This window comes from Neodiprion virginianus, chromosome 4 (assembly GCF_021901495.1).
Source record: "Neodiprion virginianus isolate iyNeoVirg1 chromosome 4, iyNeoVirg1.1, whole genome shotgun sequence".
NCBI classification, from domain to species: Eukaryota; Metazoa; Arthropoda; class Insecta; order Hymenoptera; family Diprionidae; genus Neodiprion; species Neodiprion virginianus.
In genome coordinates, this window is record NC_060880.1 from 36,065,672 (window position 1) to 36,082,235 (window position 16,564).

Here is a 16,564-nt window from a genome sequence, read left to right on the forward strand (position 1 = left end):
ATACCACCTTGTATAGTGTAAAAAAATAGAACGGAATTTATTACGATGGGACAGTGTCCCTTAGGTGGCATCAAGTAGTTACATAATTCCTTTTCACGAATTCTCATGAATAAATATACGAAAAACTCAAAAAACGAAAGAGTCTCGAATAATTTTAGTACAAATAATACGGTAATATAGTATACCATATTCGAGAGAAACAAGAAAATAAATTAGCACACACAAGCAACTCGTTCCAGAGCATTATAAATATAGTGAGACTACACAGGAATATACTTAGTCGTGGAAATAAAGCACTAAAAACGGCCCAACTGTCGATTTTTTGAGCAGTAAGACGGATTTTAATGCGGTTTTTTGCATTCGATTCGTAAGAACGCCTACAAACTTTGTGAACTAAATTGATTAATTAATTTTTTGAAAATGCATTATGGCATTAATAATATGCATTTTGCAAGTGCACTTCCAAGAGACACTAAATAAAAAATTTGCTACTCGGGGGTTTTTGGGGTCGCTGAACACGAATATCGCCACGGCAACCGTCTCCGAGGTACCTGGTGCCCAGGGTGAACGTTTCAACGTCTTTTTCTGGAATTATCTTGAGTATTATCATTTTTACCTCAATTAAAGTATATTGTTCATAATTCAATGACAAATTCGATCACAATTTTCGCCAAAACTCTAGGAGAAGACGTTGATACTGTCCACCCTGGGCACCAGGTACCTCGGAGACGGTTGCCGTGGCGATATTCGTGTTTAGCGACCCCAAAAACCCCCGAGTAGCAAATTTTTTATTCAGTGTCTCTTGGAAGTGCACTTGCAAAATGCATATTATTAATGCCATAATGCATTTTCAAAAAATTAATTAATCAATTTAGTTCACAAAGTTTGTAGGCGCTCTTACGAAGCGAATGCAAAAAACCGCATTAAAATCCGTCTTACTGGTCAAAAAATCGACAGTCCATTGCTTTATTTCCTCGACTAACTCTACAAAGTTACGGCTGAATCAAAATATCCACATTTAATTCGAAATACAATTAATCACAAGGTTTTCAGCATAGCTGATTAATTTCGGGTCCCGCCAGTGCGATCCGGTCTAAATATAATCGTATCGGAAGATTGGCAGACAGAAGCAGACGCACGCATATAATCTAGCCTATGATCCACACCCGCGGCACAAGTTTATCTCGGATCGCCGCAGCGTCAAAACTTTGATCACGTTGAATCGAAAAGTTGGCCCGCGTTACTCAATGTGAAGCGTAAGTGTAGGTATACGTAGGCAAACAGCGGATGCGGGGGCGAGTTTCGTTCAATGATTGATTAGAATTTCCACTCTATTCACCCGGATTTTCGCACCTCGTAGTCGCGATACTTGACGCACCGACTTCCAGATAAGACTGCGAAGCATCTGCAGGTCCCGCGGCTTTGATCACTGTCCTCGTTAGCGTATCACCGTTTCTTACACTCGATTCCGGCTCAAAGGTTCATCGCTGTTTCTTCCCTCAATCCTGGCTTCGCGTTTTCGTAATCAAGTAATTTGTCGATCCAATGAATTCCGGAAAGGGAAATAAATATATTTCTCGCGTACAAACGAGCACGGTTTTTGGGGTTTGCCGTATTGATTTTAAAGTTTATTATCGTTCGATGAAACCATGTAAGAGTAGACCAAAATCAGATATGGGAAGTTGCATGCAGAGTCATTAATCGTAATTAAGCATCTATTGGCCGGATGATAAAATCCACATAAAATCCATTAGTTGCTTCAAAGCGTAATCAGTGAATCTGCAACTGGAAATGAAATATTCGATTCATTGACATATTCAGAGACCCGTATTTCAGGATTTTCCCAGAGTAAATTTTTCACAACTGGCTATTCGCTATTCAAAGTTTTTCCCAGTAGCATCGTTTTTCAGCATTTTCAATTTCAATGAATCGTAATTACGATTTTTCACTAGTCGAGTGAAACTCTCCAAGCTTTTGACAAATTTCAATTCCATCAAGATCGGCAAATAATGAGTAGTCAACCATATTCGCAATAACGTTAAAAAATTCCACCGATTTACCGCCATCAAAACATCCTTTGTACATTATTTCGCTACGGTTAAAATTATTCTATGCAGATTAACATCCGTTTACCTGCAAAATAAAAACGAAAATTTACTGAAATTTGACAAATGCTTGAGTGAATGTAACTTCTGTATAAAATGATGCATCGCACGATCTAGTCGGAATAATTATTCAATTAAAATACGCGACGATCGAATTTTTCAATCCACATGAAAGATTTTTTTTTTTTCAGATGCATTGAATCGAACAATCGATTTCACCCAATCAGCCTTTTCAAGTCCACGCGTTGTTTTATAATTTTCATTATCGATTCCGGCCCCCTTACCTCGGCTGTCGATTGAACCGAACCGCCAGTCCTACCGGAAGTTGATGAGCGGCATCGCGTTTATGGGGGTCCGGACGAGAGGCGCAAGGAGTCCCAAAACGCGGCGACTCGCGGGAAGGTACGATAAATGAGGGGATTTAGCTCACATCCTTTGTGGAAAGGGTTCGACCCGAGGGATTCGGGGGCGTCAAGAAGAGACACATCGTCCCCGGCTGCCACTCTCGCTAAATTCGCAAGCGGGGATGCGAGGCGAGGCGAGCTATAAAATACGAAGGTGCCTGGTCCTCGCGACGGTTTTCAGCTCGAGATAAGGCCGCGTGATCGCCGAGAGCTTTCGGCTATGTTTTATTCCGAATCGCGCACGTATCCATGTCCGACTAAACTCTTTCCCTTCATTTATCGCGAGGACCGCGTCGTCTTATCGCCGGTCAATTTCAACGGCGGCTGCTGCTCTCGTATAATTTGTCTTTCCCGAAGTCGCGGGGGCGCAAATATAAAAAAAAAAAAAAAAAAAAAGAAACAAAAGTGGATTACCGCAACATTTCTCGCCCCTTGCAGCGGCTTCTCTTATACTAGTTCGGCTATTGTCTCGAATTAAATTTTTCCGAGTGCATATATTTGCGTGTGGATTAGTGTTTTGTGTCAAAGAGAAAACGACAGTTTACGGGGTGACGGTATTTCAATCCATTGTACTGTTATATTTAATCACAAGAATAATGAATATTTTTTTATTAAATTGACAAGTATATTAGGTTTTCAGTCAAGTAAATACACCGGTAATGTCAGTCGAAATGAAAATTAAACGAAAAAGATAAAATCAGCAGCTATAACAATGCGCGGAACTCTGTTGTATAATTTTCAATCCTCGCGAACAGCGAATGAGAAAAACGAATGTAATACGCGGTTGGAAAGAAAATCACAGCAAATATACGAATCTAAGTATTTTTCTTCCGATTAGAATTATCTCGTATCACCTGCGATCCGCGATTCTTCTTCTTGTAGAAATCTTTTGAAATTTGCAAAGAGAAGTTGATTCTCACCGCTGCCGAGCTGAGAGTAAAAAAGAAAAACAGGGACGGCACATCTACGGCGATTCCGCAACATTTTTTTTTTTTTTTTTCTTCTTTTCTTGTTCAGAACAGATACAGAGAGTAGGTCAAAGAGCGAAAACGGTGAGAAAGAACATCGCGGCTAGCTGTCGTAAGGACAAGATATTAAATGGGCGACCGCCGTGTGTTGCGGTAAAGTGTTAAAAGCCGGAAATTCCGAGTCTCGCGTGAATTCCTCCTCCTACTCCTCCTCCTCCTCCTTCTCTTCCTCTTCCTCCTTTTTCCGAACACTCGCTTCTGGAGAACAGCAGCCACGGCCCTAATGCACTTTGGAAAAGAAGCCGGGCGCCGTGCTTTCGCGAAAATCTTCAGCGCGAACGACGAGTTGAAGAGTGATGAAAATTAATTCGTCAAAGGTAGGTCCGACGGGAATTTAACCCTTCGTTAACAGCCGGCCAGCGGAGTTTATTACGCACGCGGATAGATCGGCGCGTCGAAATATCGCTCGCTTTTATCCGCCGTTTTATTTTACGCGGTATAATGCAGGCAGGCCGCTCGCTTACGGCGAGATGGAAAAGGTGGACGCTGGTCTATAACGTTCCGTAATTTGCGAGGGGTTTTGGCATAGCGGGATATGACCGAAAGTCCGCGATCGTGAGATTAAATTTTTATCGGACAAAGGGACGGTGACTTGTCCGGCTCGAAGATCGCCGCGGGTTTCCAAAGCCCGAAAGGGGTTTCGAGTCGCTCTTCACCCCCTCCGCCTATACGTACATGCGCTATGCGCGATCCATCCGGGGAATAAATTTTATTCCGAGCTTTGCGCGCTCTTTTGTTCGCGATTTTCCCGCGTCGCGGTATGAGGTGAAATTTTATACGCCGAGGTAGAGAAAGAATTGGCTCCGAATTCTCTTTTTTCCGAATATAGGTATGATTTTTTTTTTTATTTTTTTCTTAATTCGAGACCGCGAACCCGCAGCGAACAAACGAACGAAAAACGTCACGTCCGTCGACTCGCGGAAATGTCTGGCTGATTTTTGTCATCCGTCCCTTATTAAATGTCGCGAAACGAATGAACGCCTTCTCTTACGAAATTGCTTTTCTACCCTTGTGGATTTTAAAAATCACTCTCTTTTCTAATATTCTAAAGAACGCTGAAGGGACGCTTGAGATCTTTCGCTTATTGTCACTCTGTAATTAAAGTCATAATGTTGCTTGAGTGTGATAAATAGAACCCGCGGTCTGAATAAAAATGTATGAAAAAAAAAAAAAATAAATGAATAGTTCAAGAAATCATTAAAAATATGTACGCTTATTGGTGAAACCGCGTGAAAAAATTTGAGTTACATATAAAATTAGCTAAGGTATCAACGATCTAAGAAGAGCCTGTTACGATTTAATTATACACCGATCGGAATAATCGAAACCTGTTGTTTTTAATACGATTCTAATATTTTTGAGTTTATTTCCTGTAAAAAGAAAAAAAAAAAAACGTTGCAAACCGTATATTATCTTTATCATGATCTTCTGTCGAGTGGCTAAGAATAAGAATAGATCTGTGTAGGTAACAATTTTTCTGTTTCTTTCAATTTCCAATTCAGACGATGAATTCGATTCACCCCTTGTTCGGTATATACGAAAAAAAGAAACGAAAATAAGAAAAAAGAAAAAGTAAAAACATTTTGCGGCCATTTTGTTTTTTGTTTTTTTTTTTTTAAAGTCAGCGCCGCTAAAAGGGCATTAAAATCTAAAGGGACGAGGACTCGGATCGCAACGTTGTCGCAGGTATACGTAGGTGAACGTGTAGGAGATGAACGCCTTTCGTGCGGGTCCGCGTAGAAAAGTGTTCGGTTTACGATGGCTGACCGAACTAAACGGCCTTGCGAACGGTATGAAAAGCGAGGAGCATTCGAACGCTTTATAGCCCTGTAGCCTGCGATTCGGACGATTTCATCGGGCTGCGATACACGTGTTTCATTGCGGGACTAGCAGCTCAACACGACAAAGTTGTTGGCGCTTTGATGGACGGTCGCGACTCCTTTCCTTATACCTCCCATGAAATTTTCCTCTTTTCTCTCTTATTTTCCTTAATTATTTTGGACTGTTTTCTAAAAAAACACGAGTTTCCCCGGAGAATTTGGAAAATATGCGATCAAGAATCTTCTGTGTTTCCTGATCACACAATGAGAGAAATTTTTAGTTCCGATTACCGCTCAGTCCTTGATTATTTTCATTTTTTACCACAATCGAAAAATATACTTCTAGGTGGAAAATGAAAATTGGTTTTCCAGCTGTTACCGGAAAGTCTAGTATCCGTTACTATTCTTTCCCATTACGATCGCTGTTGCTATATTTTCTTGCAACTGTTGCGAAAATTTAACGCTTGTGCAACGATGAATTGACGTTAAAGCCTTGTTTAACTAAAAAAGTAGAGTAAACCGCAGAAATTGATTTTGCGTTGCGATTACCAAAAAAGGATCCACGATAGCGCAAAATCGTTACGCGTACCTCGTTTTTCGTAATTCCAACAATACTCAAACAGTTTTTTCAACGAAACCTGTTTTACTGAATTTTTCTAGTTACTAAAACAATTCAATCTTTTCTCAGTGCAGTATATGCATATCCATACAGCTAAGATGAAACAAAAATTTATGAGCAACGCCAGCCACTCTCGTCTCTCTCTCTATCTCTCTCTCTCTGTATATCCTGCAGGCTGTGTATTGTATAAAAAGGAAATTTCACAGTCTTGCAATATTCATTCGAAATAAAATACTTTTAGGCACTCGTGCGTTTTATACCGTTATATAACATAATGCGTTCGTGTATATTATGTACATTATCCGTATACGCTTGTACTGCGTACATCACGCTGTTATAAGATATCGCATAAGAGAATACCTCGTGAAATTGCCTCGCGTAATAAAGTAAAGAGAGGGGAAGAAAGGAAACAAAGGTACAGGTAGGTATATAAGACAGAAAACGGGTTTCCCCGAAAATTGATATACCTACGTGACTTTAGGACTTTCCGAGTTTCGAATTCACAAGGTATAAAAATTCACTTATTTGCCCGCTTCGAAAATTCCTCGGGTAAAATATTTCTTCCGTTTTTCAAACAAATTCAACAGTTCACTGAGATGCAAATGTACGTACGTAAGACTAACCGAGATCAACAAGATATTCGTATCAATTCCGGGCGAAATCGAGCGAGTATTTCATATTCCAGGGCATAGGTGTAGCTACCGCAGCCTGAATACCGATCGTTGTTACGTGAAAATCGGTAAGAGTCGAGAAATCCTTAGTATCGAGATCTACTGAAATATTCCGTAACCAAGCTGCCGCTTCACGATCCCCTTAGGAGACGGAAACGAGCGCTTCGGAGATCACGAGATCCGCGGTTGCATCTGGATCGGTAGAATAATATGAAAGATCCTTGGCTCGTCATTCGGGGGCGGGACCTTACAGACGTGCAGTTTGAATAAAAATCGTGCTTCGGATAAGGGTGCGGGAAAAGTGTAAGAATTGCGCGAGCGCCGGTCTCACATTAGAAATTCTCGTTACCGTTCGGCCGTTGCAGCTTGCAGCACATCGCGTGAGCTTGGCGTGTAAGGGATTTTAAGAGGGTGCGAAGAGAAGAGAAACGGTTGAAGGACTGCGCCTTTTATTCCGCCGTAATTCTCACCTTTCGAGAGAGAGAGAGAGAGAGAGAGAATTCGTACCCCTCCTACAACCCTCCCCCTCGAGGGTGATATACATATATTCATACCTTGCAGGCATCATGATTATTATCTCAACTACTATTATTCTCCTTAGGCTATTGTCCCGGGTCCAGAAACGGCGGGGTTTCCACTCGGAATGACGTTAGTAATTCTTTTATCGACTCGCCCCCGTCCCCGAGGTTCACCGCCGTTTCCAATATACGCACACAATGACACAGAGGAAACATTCACCCGTATACCAACCTTTGCCACGAACCGAATTGCGGAGCACGCAACCGAAAGAACAGAAATCCTGCGTTCGACTCGCTGTGATTTAACGCTCCCTATGTCGGCTATTCAAACCTTTCTTATTTTTCCGTCCAAGGCTCGATTTCTTATACCCAACGCTTATATACGAGTAACAAAATTACCCTGCGTTAAGTCGGGGATAAATCAAGTTCAACTTTGTCTCGCCGATCGATGATTAAAGAGGAGAATTAAAAAATATTGCAAGCGTCTGCACCCAAACGTTTTTTTTTTTTTTTTTTTTTTAGGCCTGTTTTTGTTTGTAATAATTAGTTTGAGGTGGAAAAGAAAAAACTGCGAATATAAAAAAAAAAAAAAAAAAAAAAAAACAAGGTTCACAATGCAATGAAAATTGTACTTATAGACGTAATTTAGTCAATTTCGTTCTATTATCAATTTTGCGTGAATCTCTTTCTTTTCAGGTAACCTGCATACATTTTCTTTTTGTTCAATAAACGAATAAATCAGAGGTGTGTAAACTTGTATAAATAAAATTGTAAATATCAATTATGTTTAATCATTAATTCATCTATAATTCATTCGACAATATTTTTGCGACTAGTCTTTTCTCTAAATAACAACAGTTTTTTTGTTTTTACTTAGCCTTTAGTTTTAGAAAAAATGTGATTAGACTCTGTTTAGTAGAAAAAAAAAAATGTAGATTTTAAAATTGGAACGTGCCGTTGGATTGAAAGTGTGAAGTACGAAGTGCCGATTAGATGTTGATTCTTCGGCGTCCTCACCTACTTCTTTTATTTTTATTTAGGTAGCAGTCGTGCTATTTAAATTGTTACAAGTTTGACACCGCGGAATATGATCCATACCTCAACACCGGGTAGATACTATTCGTAGAAAGGCTGCGGGTATGTGAAACAATCTATGGAAATGTAGAATTGAAAGGTGGATGGTGCATTGAAAACAAATGAATCGAGTCGACAAACGAGTATGAAAGCTCTACGGATGCAGCCTGGGGTGGAAAGCCAGGCCGCTGCATTTTGCGCTGTTGCGGAGTCGAGAGATGCAACTTTTCCAATATTCATGCACGTTCGAGTATAACGGTAATGACGCGGTTGGGGAACATTAGACCCCTGCAGTTCGATTTCCCGGGCGTGCAGCGACATCTGCATAGGCTGCAACTGCCGCATCCGATCGCATTTAACGTCGACGAAGAAGAAGCAGAGTCGATTTCACCGGTCGCGTTCCACTTCGCTTTACGATTCGTTCTGCAATTGTTATCCGATCGGTGACGACAATTAACCAGGAATTAACATTTACCCACTGCAGTCTGTGATCTATTTTCCCTTACTCTCGTTTTTTTTTTTCTCTCTCTCTCTCTCTGGTTCTCTGATTATACACGTTCAAATTTCTGTATTTATGACGCGTATTTTAAAAATTACCCACAGACGTCACATACGTTCGGTATATTCAAAGAGTTTGACACAAGTTGGGAAAACGTGACCCGGAAAATGTTACAAATTTCACCGCACGTGGGTGTACAGCACGCTATGTGTGATATTGTTTTGATGAAAAGTTTTCGAACGTATGTAAATTAATTTATGGAAAATAAATTGCACGTACTCCCGGGATTCCGGGATTCGGGACGCTGATGAAATTTTCTATGTACGTATTTACATATGCGTTGTGTATCTGTTACATGTTGAATTCTCGTGATCGATTTATGGATCAGAGATCTGGGATTTTAGTGATCAAATGAAAGCGCGTATCGATAACGTAATAACGATGCGTTAAAAAAAAAAAAATTGTTATGTCGGTAACTTAAACTGCTTAAAAGTCATTTTTCTTGTACCGTTTCGTTACTTTAACGTTACTAACTTCAACCTTGTGAACATTACTGTCAGTACAAACGTATTTTGCAAAATCGAATCCGCCAACGGCGTAATTCAGAAGTTTAGTTTAATTGTATTGAATCGTAATCAGCTTCCATATTTTTTTATCATGCCAATTTGTCGAATAAAATTATCGGAGGTGTACAGAATTTCGAGTAATTTCTTAAACCCACGATATTCGAGTTTTAAAAATCTGTAATACGTATAAATATGTACAAAAGTGTAACGTGAAAGCGCGAGAATATAGAAAATCGACAGACTGGCTAAAAAATTTTGGCAACGCACGCAAAATTTACAAAACAAACATTTCAACGAAACGTGCGGTTCGTTTCTTCGCCGTGGAATATTGCATTATCGTTGTAGGTACCAGAAATGTTCGCTACAAGTAAAACGTGGTCAGAGGTAAAAGCGCAATTACGCAGGAATGATTCGTCGGTTTATTACAGCAGTATTCGTGGCAAGGGCCTAATTGGCAGGAGTGATCGAAGCGTTGCCGTTTGAGTGGATCGGAATTACAGGGCAGGTGTGCGTGGGTGATATTGTTTGTCCGGGTGCATCATGCAGGGGTTGTACTTTGATGCCCTGCATCCCGGCACGCCTGGAAGGGTGAAACAATGCGGTGAAAGGGGAAATTCACGTGTGCATGCGGAGTCGTAAGCACAATGGATATCGTCCGGTGTTTGAGTGACGTGAAAACGCGGACTTCGCCAGGAAAATTTCACACGCCGAGCTGCAGCGGACGTGGGATAAACGCGAGGAATTTAAGGGCCGTTAATCGCTGCGTATCGACGGTTAAAAAAATTGGCCCTGATGCGCGCATCATGTACGAGAGAAGTGCGGGGATTTACCGGTATGGCGGTTTGTCGGTCAAGAAATTTACCGATCTATTCGTATTGTGTAGGGGGTGGACTTGACGGCGCCGGAAACGGGATGGGGGCGATCGGATAAAAAGAAAATACACACTCATGTGAAAATTATTACTGTTACGTATATCGCTGCAGATAATTTGAAACGACCTACGCGCGATTGCATAATTTCACTGCGAATTCTCTATAAAGCTGTCAAGAGTTTGATCACGCGTCTAATCGAGCAGTGAATTAGGGTCGAGTTCGAAGGGTTGACGAGAGAAAAGAAAAGGTAAAGAGTGGAAAAGAAGAGAAAAGAAAAATTCTCTCTCTCGCTCTCTCACTCTCAGAGAGGGTTGAAGGGTAATGAGCGGCGAACGAGCGGAGCGAAAGCTCGTTTCGGAGTGAAAAGGCGTGGTGTATAATATAGACGAAGAAGAAATAAAAATCAGAACAGTAATTCAGCCCCCTAATCGCGACGGTGAGTTTAGCCCCCTCCACTTTCCTTTCCTTTCCGCCCCTGTACTCCAGCTCTAAATTATAAAGTCCTCCACGTTGAAATTATCATTTGAATGTGGAACGCCCTGGCACCGCGAAAGAGCGAGGAGTTTCTGTAGTAAACTGCGCTAAAGCTTCAAAGACGACGCCAAAGGTCCTCGTCTTAAATCCCCGCATAATTATACGACTTGCCTGCGAAATGCTCGCGATTCCATATAAATTATTTATATTTTTGGAGGTAGAAATGCTGAAAAACTAAAAAAAATTTATCAAGAGAGATGCAGTTCACCCTTTCCCGCCCGTTTTTCAATCCAATTGGAACAGCTGCTATATAATATTGATACGGAAAGGTTCGCAATAAGCAACGGTTTCAAAAACGTGTGAAAGTTCTTTAAAATCAAGACTCTAGTTTATCGAATTTCAGTACTTCCTCGATTCACAAATCGCAGAGTTTTATTCGGAGGTGAATCAGTCTAATTCCTGCAAAAAGACGTACTTATAATCAGAACAGTGTACGTATATACCAAACATAAAATTCTTAGGAACGCTTTTGAAGTTATCCTGCTGTGAAAATTGTCGGAAAACGGCGTATCGATCAACACTTTCAGTCACACATTTTTCCACAAAATATTTACGCCATGGCATTCTGCAGAACTGTGTTACTCGGGGATCGCTGATAACGAATCTGAAGTCGGAATTTGATAATTTCAAAATCAAAGATGGCGATGCAATACGGCCGATGTAAAAGCGATTAAACTATAAAAATTCAACGATTCTAGCCGAAACTTGTTACTCAGGGGTGTTTGGGGTCGCTGATCAAAAATCTGAAGTCAGAACGAACAACAAACTGTGCAATTTTTGATGTGGGACGCTGAGCATCCCCCTGTAACTGAAAGGGTTAAAATGAGTGCAATCTATGAATACATCGAATTGAATATGTCAGGTAAAAAGCTTTAAAACGAGTTATACATCTTATAATTCAGCCGAACAATCTCTGCAAGTTTTCTAAAATTTTCCCCGACCTCAGTCTCGGAAACGAATCGCGAAAGGGTGAAACACCCCCCTTAACGAGATCCCTAAACATCACGGACACGTTTGAAAAGAAAATTACCCGGCAATTCCATCAGGTTGAACAAGGCGTCGGGCATCACGAGAGAACGTTGAAGCTTCGTTTTGCCAGTCGCTGCGTTATAATGCGCGTATAGATAGAGCGGAAGGCACACTCGTATTCGCAATAATGGAGTCACTCGAGAACTAACATTATACCTACGGGGGGAGAACTCGTCGTTTCTGCCGTGTATTACAGGGACTGTTTTACCAAGGAGCGCACACACTCGTACCCATTGCACCGAGCTCCATTCCGGAAGGGCTGTTTGCACTTTCCAAATTGCGATATACGGGCACAATATCTGCAGTACCGTGGTTCTCAGCCTTCCTTTCCACCGCAGTCGAGATTAGCTCGCCAATGATCGTCGACGGAATTGTTGCGCCTCGTCTCTGCGAAGGTTCCGGAAATCCGTGGAACACGTACCTACGTTTTACGGACTTCTCTATTTGCTCGCTCGAGTACGCGTCGTGCAAAAAGCTCAATAAGAAGAGCAAACAAGAGCTTATTAATACGAGAGGTATGATAAATGTCCAGCTGCGCTTTTTTCGATCGACATTTTCTGCTCCTGCACGCCGCTTGAAATTTTTATCTAACGAAAATAACTCGGTGTTCAGTTTTAGTATTTTGTAATCTGACGTTTTCCGATATCAGGTTTTCTTCAAACAATTTTAGCGAGTTACGAAGAAATTGTTTCGAACGTTTCGATAGACCGACTCAACGAACTCGCAAATTACTACGCGTATTCGAAAAATCACGTTCAAAGACACGGGTGAGTTCGAATTTGATCAACGACGCTATAAATTTCTGGAATATTGAACCAGACGTTACAATACTTGCACTATTCATTAATCAACGAATTCAGTTAATCATTTTTTCGATTAATCGATCAATCTACGCAAGTTTAAACAACAAAGCGATATGTAATTCCTTGCGGGGAAAAAGGCGAACCGTTCTGTTTGCGTGCGTACAAACTTACTCGCACATGCATATAACGCACTTACACGTACGTACCTGTATTATACTACGCAAAGATCACGCAGACGAGAACCTTGAGATTATTTTTTTAATATCGCCCGCGAAGTAGCTGATGCTCTTCGCTCTTCGCCGGATGGAATAAGGCGAGCCGACGTACTATACTGCAGGGCAGGAGGGGTGGAATATGAGAGGAAATTAATTTAGAAAAGAAAACAGGCGATATTGGTTCATTTGAATATCGCGGCCGATCGAGCATGCTCATCGCAAACCTCCCGTGCACAAAGACCTTCGCCGCGAAGGTATTATGCCGACGGAATCCGGAGGAGCTTTTCCGTCTTGGAATATCAACGATATTCTTGCAGAAAAATAATCTTTATAGAATATATGCGACAGGCGTATATAATATTCCACATATTACATTAAGCGTGTATTAATTCTGTTATATTATGTATGCAGCAGCGCAAACTGTGTTAAGGTGATTGTTATCCAGTGAAAATTGATTACTATTACTCATCGAATGGAAGAATCAATTTTTATTTCATAGTACCGTATAAGTTTGGTAGATTTTGACAGGTTCATGCTTAACTTTTACCGTTTGAACGTCAAAAATTACATTTTACGTATGTAATTGATTCCTAGGCGTTGCGTAGATCAATTTTTCAGCAAAACTAGGTGACTGTTGTACGAAGTTGAAGGTACACAGTCGGTATAAAGTCATATTGGACTACCGATGCACCGTGAGTCTTACAACAACTAATTGGTTTCGTGGAAAAATTGACGTATGTGTTGAATCGTCTATCGGTTATGAATTAGTTACGTAAAATATGGTTTTTGATGACAAGTAAGAAGAAAACATCCGCAGCCATGAATTTTCCAACACAACCGGAAAAAATTGATATTTTTTCATTCTACGCACTGACGCGTTTCCGTCACATATTATAGTTCTCTTATTGTTTAATTCGCAGGGAAAACATTCTCAGTTATATACCTTATACACATATACTCAACGGTCGTTAAATATTCTCGATTATTCCTCTTCCATTAGCATTGGATTATAATTATGAGAGGAAAATGAAATGAGGAAAATGCCAATAAGGTTATATAACAGACTTATTTATAAATCCCGATATGCACTGCTCGTTATTGCGGGGGATGGTATAAAGGGGCGAAAAGTGAAAATAAATTTACCTTATTCTCTTGTCTATCCAATTCCGGGTCACGTGAAAGACGCGTGTTTCTAGAATCCCATGAATTTATTCACGAGGCATTTTTGCAGCCGCTGCTGCTGCACATGTATCGGTAATATTGGAGAAGAGTAAATTATTCATCTTCCTCGGATATCGTGTAGCGAATCAATTCATACACCCTCGACAAATTGACAGCTGTACAATGCTTCGCGCATTTCAATTAGTCGCCTACGATTTATTCCTGAAGGACTCGACGCTATTCAACGAATCGTGTCTATTTTCTCCGAAATTAATATAAATCAACTGCTCGAATTTGATTTTGTTAAAAATTTGGCGTCGTATTTCGATCGTCACACGTCCGATCGCATTTTCCGTACCTCGGTTTTGATCCTCTGAAACACGTGTCTCCGTGAAATATATTTCCGTACTTGCAATCGGATTTTCACTTACATCAGCACGCTTCTGTAAGCTTCTATATATTATATACTACGTATACCTCGTATTATTCAATTCGAGTAAATTTATAACCGAGCACGTTCGTCTCCATTAGGTAGCAGCTATTGATTCGCGCGTCGAAAAAACCAAGAATAAATTCGTCGAAAAATATAGAGAAATTGATTGGCGTGAATAGAGAGAAATTGTCAAGCGTGCTTCGGTCGCGATATCGAGGAAACGAATTTCCAGTAAAAATTTATTCTTGATTCAATCTGCCGGCCAATTTATTCCCAACTTTACACACTGTAAATAGTGCAAAAGCTCAAGCATCGAAGGCAATGGAAATCCATAATCTCTCAGCTTTGATTATCATCGTGAATAAATTCTCGCCGCATTCAGTCATTGGATGAACCAATTAATTACGAGCAGAGTTCCGGTGCCGTTTCTTTTTCTTTCTTTTTACTTTCAACTTTTATACGTACATAACCGTACATTTTGATTTTCAAGTAAATCACATCGCTTGTTAAACCGCGAAAGGCGGTATAATGTATTATTAAACAAGGCCAAGAATTCTTCGCCGTTTCCGCGTCGAGATTCTCGATTCTGCCCCAATTCAGCGCCTCGAGCCCCAGCTGCCTAATTAATGGTTTTCAAATGAGCGGACAATTGAACGTTCCGGTAAATGAACGAGGCCCTTGCTCTGCAGCGATATTCAAGTGGCTTTTCCCTTTTTCCGGGGAAAACTTTATGGCCTGTGGATATTCAAGGGCCGCCAGCTGCTGGGCGCATACCGCACTTTATAATTCCGATCAATGCCGAGGATCCCGAAAAACAAAATTTACGAATATCCCGACCGCACAATGACCAAGCGAAAAGGTACCGGAGAGAATACTCGAAAAAAGGGAAAATTCCTCTACGATTCGCTTCCGCATCTCGACGAGTCTCGTCAGATATGCGTAGGTCCAACAATATTTCGATCCCAAGTTTTCAAAGATTATTATTAATAAAAAGAGAAGAGAAATTTGTTTGGCGAAACTCTCGTTTTCCTAAACTACAGTTTCAATTACCTTCAAATATTTTTTTTTCGTTCTATCTATAGAAGAATTTCACGATTTTCGAAAAACAGGATCGGTCAATTTTCAAGTCCTTAATCAAAGAAACCGAGTCGTCGCAAGCTAATGAGGATACACGTTTCATTAAACTGCAGCGTATCAAACTGGCGATGGCAATTAGCAGCGACTGTATCGCAATAACACGAGGAGTAAAACACCATGGACGAAATACATTATATTATACAACGCGCAGGCTATAATCCTGGGCGTATTTAACCGATAGCAATAAACTTTTTACATCGTTGAATAATAAATTTGTATACATATACAGGGTATAATTGTAATTTACGATATTGAAATAGCCCGTGTAAAAGTGACGGGTATAAGGCGTCCCGTATATTATACACGCGGGATATTTTATACGCGCGCTCTCGTATGCAGGCAGTAAAATACGACATATTAATAACATACGCCCGCACGCTTCGCCTTGCCTCGCACTATTTGCGATGCAATAATCGCGACCGAATTTCGCGCAATTCTTATCTCCGCTCCGCATACTGTTCGGTATTATACTGTACGTATAATAATAAGGTAAAAAAGAGCGGAAATTGTATCGCTGCAACGATTCTGTGCCGCCGATACTTGCGCCAGTTTTCTTTTCCCTCGAAGCCGTAGAACCGGTGAGCCGTGATTCGCTGAGTATAGTTACATGTAATTTCTACCGGCTTTCGATAAGGCAACGTTTACAAAAAATTACAGCTTTTCAAACGGCGAGGCTTGAACGAGGGGAGCAATTTTAACTCCAAGGTATAACGGGTGTACCTGTAATGTTTGTACGCGAGTGCGTGACGGTTAGTGCGGTGTAAGTAAACTGAAAATTGACCAATCCCGTTCACCGAGCTTTTGCTGGTCGAGGTAGAAATTATGCGGATACTCAGCAAACAGCGAACAGCGGACGAATGGCAAAGTCGAACATAAAGGTATCAAAAATTATCGACAATTTTCTCAGCTTAGTTCCGCACTCTTTTGCAATCCGTCGGCTGCGATGCGGTTTCATTTACCTCTTTCGGTGAAGTATTAACTTGTATGCGAAAGGATGTCAAGGTTTTATTTCTTATCTTGACAGCTTGTCCTCGATAAATCAGGCAACGATTAAATAAGAGGAATCGCCGTAGACT

At 40.8% G+C, this 16,564-nt stretch overlaps 1 protein-coding gene across 5 annotated transcripts in view; it reads right to left on the reverse strand.

Moving 5' to 3' along the window:
• Positions 1-16,564, reverse strand: part of LOC124302321 (agrin-like) — a 290,584-nt gene that overhangs the window by 128,596 nt on the left and 145,424 nt on the right. The gene's annotated exons all lie outside the window — the stretch shown is intronic.